This window comes from Schistocerca gregaria, chromosome 1, assembly GCF_023897955.1.
Source record: "Schistocerca gregaria isolate iqSchGreg1 chromosome 1, iqSchGreg1.2, whole genome shotgun sequence".
Lineage (NCBI taxonomy): Eukaryota > Metazoa > Arthropoda > Insecta > Orthoptera > Acrididae > Schistocerca > Schistocerca gregaria.
The window spans coordinates 551,002,542-551,015,930 of NC_064920.1; the positions used below are offsets into that span (position 1 = coordinate 551,002,542).

General features: G+C 46.0%; 1 protein-coding gene across 1 annotated transcript in view; it reads left to right on the plus strand.

Moving 5' to 3' along the window:
* The window catches only part of LOC126356128 (uncharacterized), a 160,678-nt gene that overhangs the window by 37,714 nt on the left and 109,575 nt on the right, over positions 1-13,389 (plus strand). The gene's annotated exons all lie outside the window — the stretch shown is intronic.

Sequence of the window (13,389 nt, forward strand, 5' to 3'; positions counted from 1 at the left end):
CGCACGGCACAGCGGACACACCAGCAACCGCGGTGTTGGCCGTCGAATGGCGCTAGCTGCGCAGCATTTGTGCACCGCCGCCGTCAGTGTCAGCCAGCTTGCCGTGGGATACGGAGCTCCATCGCAGTCTTTAACACTGGTAGCATGCCGCGACAGCGTGGACGTGAACCGTATGTGCAGTTGACGGACTTTGAGCGAGGGCGTATACTGGGCATGCGGGAGGCCGGGTGGACGTACCGCCGAAGTGCTCAACACGTGGGGCGGGAGGTCTCCACAATACATCGATGTTGTCGCCAGTGGTCGGCGGAAGGTGCACGTGCCCGTCGACCTGGGACCGGACCGCAGCGACGCACGGATGCACGCCAAGACCGTAGGATCCTACGCAGTGCCGTAGGGGACCGCACCGCCACTTCCCAGCAAATTAGGGACACTGTTGCTCCTGGGGTATCGGCGAGGACTATTCGCAAACGTCTCCATGAAGCTGGGCTACGGTCCCGCACACCGTTAGGCCGTCTTCCGCTCACGCCCCAACATCGTGCCGCCCGCCTCCAGTGGTGTCGCGACAGGCGTGAATGGAGGGACGAATGGAGACGTGTCGTCTTCAGCGATGAGAGTCGCTTCTGCCTTGGTGCCAATGATGGTCGTATGAGTGTTTGGCGCCGTGCAGGTGAGCGCCACAATCAGGACTGCATACGACCGAGGCACACAGGGCCAACACCCGCCATCATGGTGTGGGGAGCGATCTCCTACACTGGCCGTACACCTCTGGTGATCGTCGAGTGGACACTGAATAGTGGACGGTACATCCAAACCGTCATCGAACCCATCGTTCTACCATTCCTAGACCGGCAAGGGAACTTGCTGTTCCAACAGGACAATGCACGTCCGCATGTATCCCGTGCCACCCAACGTGCTCTAGAAGGTGTAAGTCAACTACCCTGGCCAGCAAGATCTCCGGATCTGTCCCCCATTGATCATGTTTTTGACTGGATGAAGCGTCGTCTCACGCGGTCTGTACGTCCAGCACGAGCGCTGGTCCAACTGAGGCGCCAGGTGGAAATGGCATGGCAAGCCGTTCCACAGGACTACATCTAGCATCTCTACGATCGTCTCCATGGGAGAATAGCAGCCTGCATTGCTGCGAAAGATGGATATACACTGTACTAGTGCCGACATTGTGCATGCTCTGTTGCCTGTGTCTATGTGCCTGTGGTTCTGTCAGTGTGATCATGTGATGTAACTGACCCCAGGAATGTGTCAATAAAGTTTCCCCTTCCTGGGACAATGAATTCACGGTGTTCTTATTTCAATTTCCAGGAGTGTATAAGGGCCACTCAGCCTAGCCGCGGCCGCTCTAGAAGACGAGCTGTTATTCAAACATATTAGCCGTGACTTACGAACTGTTGTGTTTTGCTTGCATTGAAATTGTATATACGAACGAACATTGATTATTTGCATGTCGCCAGTTGCTTGCGACACCTCTTTGTGAAAACGCAAAGTTAAGTATTGCCAATGTAACTTACTGTAATAAATTCCATTAATAAGATTTACTTGAATAGTTTTCTAGCTATCCGAGAAAACAGCTTCCTAGGCATTCTATATTCGACGAGTGGGCAGGGTACGACAACATGATAAACTCCGAAACTTAATATACACACATCAAAAATAGTTCTGCATCTCCTCAGTTCCGAGAGTTCAGGAACCAGTAGAGAAGACTGGAATAGAGATCAACATAAACATCATTTCCGCCCTTCTTATTGCTCATGAAAATCACAAATTGCATGTTGTACCACCTTACAGCAAGACTGGAGGAGGTGGTCCAGATTGCTGTACACACCGGTACCTCTGATACCCAATAGCACGTCCTCTTGCATTGATGCATGCCTGTATTCGTCATGGCATACTATCCACAAACTTATCAAGGCACTGTTGGTTCAGATTGTCCCACTCCTTAACGGCGTAGATCCCTCAGAGTGGTTGGTGGGTCACGTCGTCCATAAACAGCCCTCTTCAACCTACCCCAGGCATGTTCGATAGGGTTCATGTCTGGAGAACATGCTGGCCACTCTGGTCGAGATATGTCGTTACCCTGAAGGAATTCATTCACAAGATGTGCACGATGGGCGCGCGAATTGTCGTCCATGAAAACGAAAGCCGCACCAATATGCTGCCGACATGGTTGCACTATCGGTCGGAGGATGGCATTCACGTATCCTACAGCCGTTATGGCGCGTTCCATGACCACCAGCGCCGTACGCCGGCCCCATATAATGCCACCCCAAAACATCAGTGAACCTCCACCTTTCTGCACTCGCTGGACAGTACGTCTAAGGCGTTCAGCCTGACCGGGTTGCTTCCAAACACGTCTCCGACGATTGTCTGGTTGAAGGCATATGCCAATCCTGAGCGGTCGATTCGGTATGTTGTTGGGCCCATCTGTACCGCACTGCATGGTGTCGTGGTTGCAAATATGGACCTTACCATGGACGTTGGGAGTGAAGTGGCGCATCATGCAGCCTGTTGCGCGCAGTTTGAGTCGTAACACGACGTCGTGTGGCTGCACGAAAAGCATTATTCAACATGGTGGCGTTGCTGTCAGGGTTCCTCCGAGCCATAATCCGTAGGTAGCGGTCATCCAAAGTAGTAGTAGCCCTTGGGCGTCCTGAGCGAGGCATGTCATCGACAGTTCCTGTCTCTCTGTCTCCTGTATGTCCAAGCATTAGTTCACTTCGAGACACCTGGACACTTCCCTTGTTGAGAACCCTTCCTGGCACAAAGTAACATAGCGGACGCGATCGAAGCACGGTATTGACCGTTCAGGCATGGTTGAAATACAGACGACACGAGCCGTGTACCTCCTTCATGGAGGAATGACTGCAACCGATCGGCTGTCGGTTCCCCTCCGTTCAGTAGGTGCTACTCACGCACACTTGTTTACATCTTTGAGCGGGTTTAGTGACATCTCTGAACAGTCAAAGGGACTGTGTCTGTGATACAATATCCACAGCCAACGTCTGCCTTCATTAGTTCTGGGAACTGGGGTGATGCAAAACTTTTTTGATGTGTGTATTATATCTCATTCACAATCCCATAAAATAGGTTTTTCTGTCAGCATAACTGCAACATGTATTGATGTCCAATCTAATTTTACTATACAGTTTGTGAATTGGCTACCGTCTAGTGGGATTTATGCAAAGTGAACGGGAATAAAAGTCTGCTGCAGTGTGCTACCACCTGGTGGTATTGACGTAAACCTGTAGGTGTGCACAACATGAAATGTGCGAGTTATTTATCAAATCAGTACGTGTTTGGCCCGTAAGGCAATTGCGTCATGCCAGTTGCTCATGCGCAAAGGCTCCTTAAAGCGCGCACGTGCGAACCTGATGCCAAGTTCTGTGGAGTCTAGAGGAGTAGCAATGTAGCAAAGCGCTGTTGATTTAGCGCCATGTATTTCGGATTATTGCATCAACATTAAGTTTAAAAGCATTCAAAGGAAAATAATCAACAACTCCGAAAGGTGTCAAGTGGCGTCGGTTTCGGATAGCGTCATTTTGCAATGCACGGTGTACTTTAACCATGGCGGCATACGAACAGTTTACGAAATTAGAAGTTTTGGAAACGCTTCCACCGTTGGCCTTGGCCCGAAAGCCAACGTTCACGTCCGATAAACCGCACTGTTTCCTCATTACGACAACGGCTCCACTGTCCCCCCCCCCCCCCCCCCCAACGAGGTGTGCAACCATCGCTGCTAGTGCTGCCACCTGCCATCTGTGAGTGATTATTGTACGTTCATGTCGAGCACAGGCGGTGGCTATTTTCAGGTGGTTTTCCGTGTATGTCCAAGTAAATTCCATCATACGATTATACGAGGTGCAACACTAAAGTAATGAGACTGATGTGAAAAAAAATTTTGCTTACCGCTTTAGTCAAGTTTAGTGTTGTGTCCTTCAAATTAGTTCCCATCTGATTGCACACAGTTTTTCCAGCGCTTCTGCCATTAATGGTAACATTTCTGGAACTCATCTTCTGTAATATAATCCAAGACCCTCGTCACAGCTTTTTAGACATACTGTGTTGTTTGAAAATGGTGTCCCTTGACCGCCGTTTTGACTCTTGGAAATAGAAAAAAGTCGCACGGAGTGATATCTGGTAAATAAGGTGGCTGTGGTAGTAGTGAAATTTGTTTTGAGGTTAAAAATTGCTGTACTGAAAGAGCAGTATGGGGACCATTTTTGCACAAATCTTTCTCATACCAAAATCTTCAGTTATTATTAGATGAACCGTTTCTTGACAGATGTTCATTTCTTCTGCAATTATTATCACGGATAATCTTCGATCAGACTGTATGAGTTCACACATCCTGGCCAAGTTGATATCCGTCCGTGCGGTTGATGGTTGTCCACTGCAGTCTTCACCTTCAACATTCGTTCTGCCTTAACTAAACAGTTTATGCCAACTAAAAACTTGAGCTCTTGACATAAACTCCTCTCCAAAAGCGTTCTGAAGCCTACCGTAAGTTGTCGTCGCGTTTTAACCCAATTTAACGCAAAAAGAAATGGCATACCGTTGCGCAATATTATGCGGTTCCATTTCCATGACAAGAGATACAAACACGTGTTAACTTATTACAGCACAACTCACGACTGAGCAGTTGCAGCGATTTTCCGCTTGGACTAGAAGCAGCTTATAAACTAAAGTCAAAGATATTGTGCCTACGCAAGCCTGCAGGGTTGCCACATCTTGCAAAGAAAATCATTCTCATTACTTTATTGTCGCACCTCGTATATCTAGCGATAGTTAACTTTCCATATGGAATAAATTCCTGTTCACGAACAGTAAAAGTTATATTTTGGAGAAGCCAGAAAAGACATCACGAAAAAAATAAAACACATGTTCCTGGATAATAACGACTACTGAACTGAGACCCCTGCTCTCAGAGAATACATTTATTCATGTAAAACACTCACTGTTTAATGGCAAGTCAACTCACATACAGGTAATCTTTTATGGCGACTAACCTTTACTTCACGACTTAACGTAGAATACGACGCCGTAAGTCGCCGTGGATTTATCTCTCATGCGCTTTATGATGCCGTTAAAGGAGGCAGTTATTCTTGAAAGTGCCGCGTTCTAAACATAATCTTCCATTAGTCTTGACCTCCTTCAGTCTTACAACAAAGATACAACGAGATCCTACCGCAGTATTCTTCGCGAACTCTGACTCTTGCTAGGAAGAAGAGCAGAGCATTTCTGTTTTCTCAGTAGAGTGCATTGAGTGCATTTATTGTATCTCTCCCCCCCACCACCCACCCCCACTCCCATCCCCCACAGCGAATGTTTTGAACGGCCAGGTCGCTGGAATTGCATCGAAGACTTGTGGGACATAATAGACCTGTCTGTTCGTGCACAAAGGCTTGCACCGGCAACACTTTCGCAGTTATGAAGAGCTATAGTGGCAGCAATTGTTAGTATTTCTACAGTGGACTTCCAACGACTTGTTGAGTCCACGCCACTTAGAGCTGCTGCACTACGCCGGGGGAAAGGATGCCCGACACGATATTGGGATGTATCCCATGACTTTTGTCACGTCTTTGTATTAACTAATATACTGAACCGCAAAAGAAACTGGTGTAGGCATGCTTATTCAAATACAGAGATATGTAAACAGGCAGAATACGGCGCTGCTGTCGGCAACGCCTATATAAGACAATTAGGGTCTGGCGCACTTGTTAGATCGGTTACTGCGGCTGCAATGACAGGTTATTAGGATTTAAGTGCGTTTGTACGTGGTGTTGTAGTTGGTACACCAAAGACGTGACACAGCATCTCCGACGTAGCGTGAATATCAGGAGTTCGGTAAAACATCAGATCTCCAACATCACTGCTGCTGGAGAAAAATCTTGCAAGAACGGGACCAACGACGACTGAAGAGAATCGTTCTAAGAGACAGAAGTGCAACCCTTCCTCAAATCGCTGCAAATTTCAATGCTGGGCCATCAAAAAGTGTCAGCGTGCGAACCATTCAACGAAACATCATTGATATGCCAGAATGAGATTTTCACTCTGCAGTGGAGTGTGTGCTGATATGAAACTTCCTGTCAGATTAAAATTGTGTGCCTGACTGAGACTCGAACTCGGGACCTTTGCCTTTTACGGGCAAGTGCTCTACCATCTGAGCTACCCAAGCACGACTCACGCCCCGTCCTCACAGCTTTACTTCTGCCGGTACCTCGTCTCCTACCTTCCAAACTTTACAGAAGCTCTCCTGCGAACACTCCGCTGTAGAGTGAAAATTTCATTCTAGAAACATCCCCCAGGCTGTGGCTAAGCCATGTCTCCGCAATATCCTTTCTTTCACGAGTGTTAGTCCTGCAAGGCTCGTAGGAGAGCTTCTGTAAAGTTTGGAAGGTAGGAGACGAGGTGCTGCCGGAAGTAAAGCTGTGAGGACGGGGCGTGAGACGTGCTTGAGTAGTTCAGATGGTAGAGCACTTGCCCGCGAAAGCCAAAGGCCACGAGTTCGAGTCTCAGTCCAGCAGACAGTTTTAATCTGCCAGGAAGTTTCGTATCATTAATATGGGTTTTCGGAGACGAAGGCCCACTCAAGTACCCTTGATGACTGCACGACACAAAACTTTACGTCCCGCCTAGGCCTGTCAACATCAACACTGGTCTACTGATGACTGGAAACATGTTGCCAGGTCGGACGAGTCTCGTTTCAAATTGTGTCGTGCGGATTGACGTGTACGGGTAAGGATACAGCCTCATGAATTCACGGGCCCTGCATGTCAGCAGGGAAGTGTTCAAGCTGGGGAAGGCTCTGTAATGGTGTGGGGCGTGTGCAGCTGGAGTGATGTGGGAACGCTGATACGTCTAGATTGGACTCTGACAGGTGACACGAACTTGAGCTTCTTGTCTGATCACCTGCTTCCATTCATGTCCATTCTGCATTCCGATGGCCTAGGCAATTCCAGCAGGACAGTGCGACACCCCACACGCCTACAATTGCTCCAGAGTAGCTCCAGGAACATTCTTCTGGGTTTAAACACTTCCGCTGGGCACCAAGCTCCCCAGAGATGAACATTATTGAGCATATCTGGGATGCCTTGTAACGTGCTGATCGTAAGAGATCTCCACCTTTTGTTCTCTTACCGAGTTATGGACAGCGCTGCAGGATTCATTGTGTCAGTTCCCTCCAGCACTACTTCAGACATTAGTCAGTCCGTGTTAAGTCGTGTTGCAGCACTTCTGCGTGTTCGCTGGAGCCCTACACGGTATAAGGCAGGTGTACCAGTTTCTTTGGCTCTTCAGTATAGGTGTCCGGATGCTTTCGATCAGGTAATGTGCTTATTACGGTGCGTGTCGGAATGCTTTTGAATGAGTAATTTGCTTATTATGATGGCGGAGACTTCCGAACGAGGGCACTGAGGCATCTTGGGCAGGAAATGGTACGAGGCGGACCTCAGAACGCCGCGGACGCATCCCGGCCTGTGTCCGCTGCTCTGCATAGCAATATTGCGCGTCCGAACCGCGTTACCATTCATAGCAGAGGGACAAGGGAGTGGGGAGGTTATCGCACGAATCATCCGGGGCAGCAGGCCGGCACGCTCGCCTCCAGAATAACAAGCAGCTGCCCACCAGGACACGGCAGGACAAGAGGAACTGCTGCACAATGCCCTCTCATTTGGCGCCCACGTGTGAAGAGTTGCAAAGTGAATACAAATAAAAGTGAAACAAGGGTAATGAAATGTAGTAGAATTAAATTAATTGTTGCTAAGAAGGGAAGGCATCAGACACAGCCAAGCGATTCGGCTCATATTTGGCCGGTCGCTTGTGTACAACCTAGAATGAAAGACCCTTTAAGGTTTTTTTGGCTCAACAACCCCTCGTTTCTGCGCAAACTACACATGTAGTACATGACGCGCAATCGAATCAGAATTGAGGCGATCGACAGATGAAACTTAGTGTTTTTCAGCAGCGTATATAACGTCCACAAACGGAAGTTTCTCTACAAATCGGAGAAAGCAACTTTTTCGACTGCCGCTTATGTATTCATAAGGTACGAGCTGTTCAAAGATAGCGCCGCTGCTGTAGCGACCAAGACGTCTGGCTTCAGAGCGGCGAATCTGTGTTTCATTCGCAGTTGCATTCCGCAGTTTTTTCTTATTTGTATTTTTTTCGTTTCGAAATTGACAGGCATAAGTGGCTTAATGAGGTAAATAAATCAATAGTAATCAATTTCTCAAACGACTTGGATTAGTAAAGAACTAAAAATTTAACCCTGGTCGATTTAGAATGCCTCTTTCTCTGACTCTGTTCGTGTCCTCAGTTTCCTTCGAACAACTAGAGGGACGCATACGATAAGATTGAAAAATCAGTGCTTAAGGTGAGTCATGAATTATGCTGCATCCGCTCGGCTGTGCAATTCCCGCTGTGTTTCCAGAAGCAGACAGTAATTTTGAAGCCCCGAAACAAAGTTTTTAATTTGGGGATAAAATAAACACCACAAGGCTGGCACAACGCTGTACAGTTTCGCGGTATGACTTCTCACACGTAAGTCGACTGACCCTCGTCGTCTGTAAACGCGCTATTATTTCTTATTGACTGACTTGGTCGCGCGGGATTAGCCGAGCGGTCTCAGGCGCTGCAGTCATGGACAGTGCGGCTGGTCCCGGCGGAGGTTCTAGTGCTCTCTCGGGCATGGATGTGTGTGTGTGTGTTTGTCCTTAGGTTAATTTAGGTTAAGTAGTGTATAAGCTTTGGGACTGATGACCTTAGCAGTTAAGTCCCATAACATTTCACACACATTTGAACATTTTTTTGACCGACTTGCCCTATTAACTCTCCTACTCCTATCACTTTGACTGCAGAAAAAATACAAAAGAAAAAAAACCGCAGAAATCAGTTGGGAATCGAATAAAGGTTTTCAGCTTTCCAGCGAAAGGCCTTGTTCGTTACACCAGCGGTGACTTCCTTTAAGGGGAGACATATGAGAAAATTCACGGGTACATACACTGCAGAACCAAAGAAACTGGCACACCTGCCTAACATCGTGCAGGACCTCCGCGAGCACGTAGAATTGCCCCAACACGACGTGGCATGGACTCGACCAATGTCTGAAGTAGTGCTAGAGGGAATTGACATAATTAATCCTGCAGGGCTGTCCATAAATCCATAAGAGTACGAGGGGATGGAGATCTCTTCTGAACAACACTTGCAAGGCATCTCATATGCTCAGTAATGTTCATGTGTGGGGAGTTTGGTGGCCAGCAGAAGTGCCTAAACTCAGAAGAGTGTGGCCGGGGCCATTCTGTAGTACTCACGGTGGTTGTGGATGTTGCTGAGCAGACCCATCTTTTTTTGTGGATCTCGTTATAAATTCTTCCATTTTGTGAGACAGTTAGATAATAATGAATAGATGGCCTTCCATCTGAAGCTGCTGTAGTATCTCACAATTCATCTTAGATTGACAAAAAGAGTGGAAAGTTGGAAGGAATGGTACCAAAGGTACTGAATACGTTGAAAAGTGTGCTCGAAAAATATTATATACCCTCCTACTTAAAAGATCAAAAAATGGTTCAAATGGCTCTGAGCACTATGGGACTTAACTTCTGAGGTCATCAGTTCCCTAGAACTTAGAGAACTACTTAAACCTAACTAACCTAAGGACATCACACACAGCCATGCCCGAGGCAGGATTCGAACCTGCGACCGTAGAGGTCGCGCGGTTCCAGACTGTAGCGCCTAGAACCGCTCGGCCACCCCAGCCGGCCTTAAAAGATCACTGATCATGTACGTAGACAAGTAAACGCAGTTTCGAACATTAATGGGCCGTTAAAATTTTAGCGACTGACCAGGATTGAGAAGACAGTTTGTTTCCACATTCTGCGTACGTGCATGTAACACTAATGTCATCACGATTTGTATTTCTAACTGGTATCCTTTCTTAACTTCCAACGTTATCTCCAAAGATATTTTTATTTCTACTAGATCTGTGAAGAAGCATACAGACATTGATTGAGTAAAGTATCTGAAACATTCCCATACTATATTTTTGTACTTTTCACAATGTGTCACTTCCTGACATTTTACTATAACAAATTTTCTCAAATACGACGCCTGTTCTTATACATCTTAAATGTGCCATTGCCATGGAACAGCATATATTCATATTACAAAAACCGTCATATTCGCTTACGGCATCTGTTCAGTTCACTGTGTGAAGCTATCTTGCATGGTACTGGTCCATGTTTCGTAACATTTTGCTGACTTATCGACATGACTTAACGCATCGTTCACGAGCGTGAATCATTCGCAACGTGAAACTCTGTGCTTCATCGCAAACTGCATGGATGTTAGTTATCACGTCCTGTGTGAGGGCGATTTATGCCCGTTCTGCTATTTTGCGTCAGAGGAAGGGATAAAAATGCGGCGAACACCAGTACTCTAATACGAGTGTGATGAATTCTGTAATAATCTGGGGTAGCCTGGTCTCGACTGTATGTTGGTCTGGCCAAGTCCACATTTTCTGTAAGGATGTTCCGCCGTACCGTCTCACGCCATTCTCCGTGGACACTGGTCGGCAGGTTCATTGCTGCTACCCAACGCCTAATTGTTCTGCTATTTCGAGGACATGACTTTTACGGTCCAGTTACCGGAGTGATGTGTGGAGCACCATCGAATGATGCAGGAGTAACTTCAGGAGTAACCTAGCGAAGTACATTGCGACCTTTGCTAATCACGACTTGTATTACTCAATGCCAAACAATATTAATACTAACTTCAAACAACTTGCAGATGGTGTACCTATCTATAACGAATGACTGTATGAAAAAGCTACTCAAAATTCTGTCAAATCTTGATACGATTTCAAAGCGGTTCAAGCATTTACAACCTGTTTTAAATGTTGAGAAGTCTAAAACGTCGCGTCCTGTGACTGTGCTGTCACGTCCGATTTCTTCATTATATGAAAAGGTGTGGAACAATATTGTCCTATACCCAACCTTATAACGTCTATGCAGAAGACGTCATTAGGAACGCTCTTGATGGTTGGAATAAAGGCATCTCAGTTGGTGTTAGAACTATTAACAGTCTCAGATTTTCTGATAACACCGTGTTTCTTGCCAGGAGCGAAGATGATCCTGCAGAGCTACTAACAAAAGTACAACGCATTAGTCTATCATATCGATTAGACCTCAATCTCAGCAAGTTCAAACCCATGTTAATTGATCGAGGGGCACAAATCCAACTCACAGGTCGATTAAAGGAACTTGAAGTCGTGCCTTATACCATCAGTCTTCGATCAGCCATCTGGGACACGGGAAGCTGTCAAGATGATACAAAAAAAAAGCAGATCACCTTAGGGCGGGTGGTTATGAAGGAACTCACCAAGATTTGGCAGAACAAAGCGAGTACCAACACTACAAAGTGTTGTTGAAACACTCGCTTTTTCCGTCTTCTTTTTCGGTTGCATAACGTGTACGCTTAAGGCGAAAGACGAGTAGCATACGGATGCATTCGAGCTTCTGTGCTGGCTCAGAATCGAAAGAAAAATAAATGCGATAATTTTTCAGCAACTCATTATCTCCAGGCGCATTTCACCTCCTGTCCAGTTCTTTGGCGATAGTATTAGAAAATATGGAGAAAATAATCACGGAAGGAAAGATCGAGGGCAAGAGACCCAGGAGAAGAGCAGCGAGCAGGTGGATGGATCAAATCAAGAAGATCAACTCTTCAGCAGGCTCTAAGAGAATCTGGTAATTGTTCAGGATGGAGACACTTGGTTCATGGCGCTCAGCAATGACCACAGTGACTTGTGATAATGATGATGATGATGATGGTAATGATGATGACTACAATATCAGTGAGTTACAATTGGAATCAGTCAAGTCGTAGAAATGTCTGGATATGACTATTTGCCTGGACACGATATGAAATGATCGCATAGACTCAGTTCTAGGTAAAGCAGGTGGCAGACTTCAGTTCGTTGGTGCTGGATGTTTATAACTGAAGTGCAGCTACTCACAGAGGTCCAGCATGGGGTTTAATTATCATATGGCAGTGAAGCTTGGTAGGTATCCTAATGTGTTAAACATTAGTTACAATTCTGGCCACCAGGCGCAAATCTGGCGCTGTGAATGCAAGAAAGACAAACAGCAACTTTTCCATAAGTGATGGATTAGGAATGGGACGTGGGCAGAAAAGGTCAAACAAGCGAGAAAGTTTATTATTAACTGCGCTAAACAGCTGGTTCACTATGAGATGAGCACTGGAGACAGCGACGAAATGCTGTACAGTGCCAGATCCGTCCCCGCGGCCAAAATTGAAACTAATGCTATCCAGGGTAAATCAGTTCCGTATTTAGCATATTTACCAAGTTTCGCAGCCATACGATAATTAAATTCCACACCGGACTTCTGGAAGTAGCTGTTCTTTAAATATAGTCACCCTACAAAGGAGACTGCTCTACAAAGGAGACTCGTCCTAGAATATTGCTCTAGTGTGTCGGATCCAAACTAAATGCGACCAACTGGGACTACTGACATGCAAAAAGGCAGCAAGAATGGTCACAGGTTTGTGTGACCCATGGGAGAGCATCCGAGATGTCGAAAACCCGAATCAGCAGACAGATGCCAGCTATCTCGTGGAAGCTTACTTGTGCTGTTTCAAGAAACAGTGCTATACGTCGGACATAGGAATATTGCAGGGGAGGGGGGGGCAGTCAAATGAAAACTGAACACCGCTCACAAAGGTAACATGGAATGGTTCCATTCACAAGCGATCATTAGCACTGTCAGATCTGAAACATATTCCAACAGGTATCATGTACGAAAGAGCGTTAGACAGATAATCTGCGGTACCGGCTTTCAGTCCAAACGTTATCTGTCTTTTTTTTTTCAGAAAATGATATCTCGTGTTTGTAGGTACACCAGTCTGACACGTCTATGGCTGCTCCTAGCTTGTGATCATCTGTACTTAACGAAACTCAGAATGGATAGTTTTTTTTACTGGATAGAAATACATGTAGCTGAGACCTGTCGTTTGAGAAATAGTTGACATAGTTTATTTCCATAAACTGATTTTCAATTAATAAATGAAAAGCACAATATAATGTATGCGCTACAGGATTCCTGTAGAACATGTACGATGTTGTCCATTCATTAATCATTATGTTAATTCGCCAGGAATCGAGGGTAGATTTCATTAGTTTTCAAGCCTTTTCATATGGCGCACGCTAAGCCTTCAAAAGAGTGAAAACTAGTTTATGGAAATAAAAAAGTGTTTCATAACTGACCGCTTGTAGTTATCTGTATTTATATTTCATTATTTATACAGCCACGGTTTTCTGCAATGCCCATAATGGATACCCTTAACCTGGATATTTTGCTATCA